The sequence below is a fragment of the Triticum urartu genome, unplaced genomic scaffold (assembly GCF_003073215.2).
Source record: "Triticum urartu cultivar G1812 unplaced genomic scaffold, Tu2.1 TuUngrouped_contig_5238, whole genome shotgun sequence".
In the NCBI taxonomy this organism is placed as follows: domain Eukaryota; kingdom Viridiplantae; phylum Streptophyta; class Magnoliopsida; order Poales; family Poaceae; genus Triticum; species Triticum urartu.
Window position 1 is genome coordinate 1139 of NW_024115897.1, and position 4727 is coordinate 5865.

At 42.5% G+C, this 4727-nt stretch overlaps 1 pseudogene; it reads right to left on the reverse strand.

Annotated features, from left to right (window-relative positions):
• Positions 1-606: 606 nt before the first annotated feature.
• On the reverse strand, positions 607-4580 carry LOC125528957 (annotated as a pseudogene).
• Positions 4581-4727: the final 147 nt, after the last annotated feature.

Genomic DNA, 4727 nt, shown 5'->3' on the forward strand with positions numbered 1-4727 from the left:
ACATAATGGAATTGAAACAACTCAAATGAAAATAAGTTTGCTGTGGTAAGATGGGAAATGTTCAGCCTGACAAATTTACTATCCACACTTTTCTCACAGAAAGCCACATTTTTAATAGGTGGTAAATTTTAGACAAAGCGCAGAAGAAGAAACTGAACCCGCTGATGAGTACGCAAATCCTTGAGATAGTGCCACTACGGAAGGAAAAAAATAGTGATGATAATAAACTGAGGCGACACTCGCCTATTTCAGCAGCTTTCCTTGCTGAAACTTTTGCTGCATTGAGATCATTTATGGTTCCCTCTTTGATTCCTGATGCAGAATTATACAGAACTTTGTTTAGGGTCAAGAAGTCCATAGTGTGGCAGTATGTTCAGCAACAACAAATTTTCAGAATTAATTAAAAAAAAGGAAAGAGAAAAACAACAACCAACCTCCTGAGGTATCCATTTTGATGTGTTGTGCATTTTCAACATCTCAATTCTCGACCAAGAAAACCGAATAAGGCTCTCCTCTTCTCCCTTGTTTCTAACTCAGGTTCTGCACACAGATGCTTCTCTAATTTCCTTGCCACCTCTCTTCTATAGAGCCTCCTCTTTTTTTTTCCCTCCAAACAATTCAGGAGGGCTGCATGTTACCACAAGGCCATCTCTCAAGTGTCGTTGATCTCATTCTACAAGACAAGTAAAATTTTCAGTTTGAGCGAGAGCTCAGAGGTACTCCCTCCGTTCTGAATTACTTGTCTTGGATTTGTCTAGATACATGATACGGATGTATCTAGACTCATTTTAGTGCTAGATACCTCCGTATCTAGACAAATTTAAGACAAGTAATTCGGAACGGAGGGAGTACTTGAGTTGACAATATATACTGGAACACTGGATCATACCCCAAGTGCTTCATGGATAAACAGTTACCCTTCGGACGTGATTGATCTTCTTAAGATAATCATTGCATTCATTTGTTTTTTCTTTATTCTGAAGCTTCTTTGTGAGATCTTTGGAAACTCCTCACAGATATAATTTTTCTAGAGTTCTAAGATGCTCAATGCCATCAGGGAGGGCCTTCAGCTCTGGACAATCTGTGAGAGATAGGTGAACAAGGCTTTGCAATGCACTTTCTTCTACTACAACATCATTGAGCTGAGGTGCATCTGAGATTGATAGCAGTCGCAGTTTTGGAAATGTCATGGCATTGAAGTGCAGCCTCTTCCCTTCATAGGCCTTATCAACCCAAAGTGCACGTAGACCATGTAACACCAGCAGGCATGAAAATGAGTCTTCATCAAGTTTGGAGAAGGCTAAGGCCAACAAGGTAATGTTTTCATGGTCTGAGAAGGACGAGACAATCTGAGGCATCCGTTTCCTATCTAGTTGCCCTCCTATTTCAAGCTTCGAGAGCGTAGGGGGTAAGCAGAGCTCTTCCAGTTCCAGTGTTTCTTTCTCGTTTATAGCCATAATTGCAAGACTAACAAGATGGGTCATATTCATGATAGCATTGCACAAATCAACACACTGTTCTCTCTGCACTTTGGTGATGGACAAAGTTCTCAACTCTGTCAAAGCACCAAGATGACACAAAGTCTCTGAGCTTGCCTCAACAAGTTGCAAGGCTTGCAAGTCTGTCAAGTGCCTTATTCCATTAGGCACCTGGATTCCAGTCCAGGCAACAACTCCTTTAATATTTGTCTTTGGATCAGTAGCAACATATAGATATCTCAACTTCCTAAGTGTCGCCACACTCTCCGGCAAACTCAATAGCTTAGCATTGTAAGCATCCAAAACTTCCAATTTCTGTAGTCTTCCAACTGTTTTCGGAATATCCTCAACCTCGGTATCTCTAAGACCCAGAAACCGCAGATTAAACATGTTGAAAATCTCATTTGGTAGCCTCCTAATTTTGGAACCTTGTAGATCTAAAGTTGATAGCAACTTGAAAGATTTCAAGAAAGGCTTCAGTGAATCAATTGTCAGACCATTGTCAAAAACATAGATTGAACGGAGCTGAACTTCACTTGAAAGAGTCAACTGCTCAATATTGGGGCTTTGGATTGATAGGCGGCGTGTATTTTCTGCTGAAGAACTCACTGAGCCATCATGAACTCTACAGAACCTTTCCTCATTTGATTTAGCCAGAGCAAGAAGGCGAATGATATCATGCATTCGGCAACTCCGCACACGTCCACTTTCATTCCTCTCCACTACCTGCAATAGGCTTCGATTTACAAGTTCATACAAATAGCCCTCTGCCACTTCCTCCATTGTTTTGTGCTCTGTTTCCCTGATGAATCCTGCTGTCACCCAATGTCTAATCAGTCTTTTCCTTTTGATCAAATAATCCTCTGGAAATACAATACAATGAAGAAAGCAGTTCTTCAAAATATATGGAAGATCCCCCAAACTGACCATTAGAACTATGTTAACATCAAGAATCGCATTGTTTGTCAACTGCACTTCTAATTCCTTGTACAATTTTTCCCATTCAGAATGAGTTTGGCTTTTGCAGGACAGTAAACGACCTATGCATGCAATAGCAATGGGCAAGCCATTACACTTGTCCACAAATCTTTGTGCCAAAAACTGTAGCTCCTCCGGACATATTCTGTTTTCATTTTTCCAAAACGCCTCTTTACAGAACAATTCCCGTGGTGCGCTTCTAGTGGTTTCAATTCAACCATGCAATTTCCAGTAGCCAGCAACGCTACATCATGGATTCTTGACGTGATTACAAACCGGCTGGTGCTGTTAGTAGGGTAAGCATCTCTTATTTTGAACCAGATATCAATACCCCAGACATCATCTAGAACCAGAAGATACTTCTTGCCACGCAGGAAATCACGGATGATCTCAACTAGGCTTCTCTTTTCCATGTCAACAATATCAACGCGAAGTTCACCCTTCAAGTCGCTCTTCTGTAACTCCCTGATAATCTGCTTTAACAAGTCCTGAACCTGGTATGCTTTTGAGACAGTTACCCATGCAGCACAGTCGAAGTCAATCTTCAGAGTGTTGTAAACATGGGCAACCAAAGTGGTCTTGCCTACTCCTCCCATCCCCCATACTGTGCTAATTACATTCTCCTGTTGGAAATCACTTGTCAACCAATTAATCAGCAGATTCTTACTCTCATCAATGCCGACAAGATTTTCTTCTATTGGGAAGTATGAAGTCTGATCTGTAGATCTGCAATGAGCATCACTGTTTCTAGCTTCGATTGCAATTCCTCTCATGTCATACCGGGCCTTTCTCCTATCAACATTCTCTAATTTCAGTTTGATGTCTCTCAATTTCAGTGACAAACGGCGCCAGGTACTGATTCTCTTAAACCGCCGCTTGATCTTCACAGAAAAGCCACCATGTTTGTCCTCTAACTTGTAGGTGAACTCGTCAACAACATCCTCGATCTCGAAAGCAAGGCCTCGTATCTTGTTGATGAAGCTGACAGTGGTATTGTCAGTATCCTTGAACCTCTCGGCTTCTTGTAGAAACGACTGCATGCTCTCCAGCTCCTCCTTGATATCACGGATCTGACCAAACAGCCTGGCAATAGAAGAAGCTTTAGCTTGACGGCATAGCTTCCCTGTACCAACCTTGATTGCTTCTATGGCCAAGGCTGAGCCAAGCTTCAGAATCAGCATGCCGACAACCCCCTCTGCCATGGTACTATGGATTTTCACTGGTTGGCTTCTTTCAAGGGTGAAAATGTCCTAAGCCAGAAAGATCAAAGGCAAACAAGCAAGAAGGAGATGAGAGCCAATACAATATCTTGGATGAATCTACCAGAAAGATTGAAATAAAGAATCAGTCAGACTGAAGATATGTAGATAGGCCCCAAGGAAGTGCATTGCAAGGGAAGCATTAGCAAGTACTCCCTCCGTCCCAAAATAAGTGTCTTTTTAGTACAAAGTTGTACTAAGCTTGAGACATTTATTTTGGGACGGAGGGAGTACATGATTCATAAGTATGTTTGCACATACAGCCCACCGATCAACAAAGTCACCTTAGCTCATAGTTCAATTTTTTTATAGTACCACGGAAGCTAATAAATTGTAAGTGATATTTCATTGGCCAGTTTTTCTGATAACCCAAAAGGTTCACTAGCCTAAAAACTTAAGATTGCGGAACTCACCAATCTGAACTTACTCGGTGTTTTGTTTACTCTCGGCACAAAAAAGCGCTGAAGGTAAATTATGTTCATGTAGCTTTTCATGTCATTTTTTAGTATCTACTATTAGGATTAGTTTGCATGATGCTACTGCGAGTGCTCGAGTGCATCTGCAAAGCACATTAATTCACTAACTTGGACAAGAAAAGGCTGTGATAAAGTCTTGTTGGTGCAGAAAGAAAAGACATTCTTCCAATTTGAGTGTACTACATATTTCTCATTGATAACTTATCTAGGACGTACTAGTGTCAAAAACGATCTTATATTATGGGACGGAGGGAGTATAAGTATATAAGAGCACTCCAATGGGGCGACCCATTTCGTCCGCCCGCGTCCGTTTGGGTCAGCGCGGACAAAAATGGCGGCCCAACGCGCCGACCCAAACGGACGCGCGTCCGTTTTCATCCGCGGGCGACCCATTTCAGGCCCATTTTTGAGCTGGATTTGCGTCGGCGCGGACACGAGACGAACACGCGTGCGCTCGCCCTCTTTCCTCACCGGGCCCGCTGGTCGGTGGCACATTGGATTCACACCCTCGCCCGCCTGATACGTCGCCGACGCTG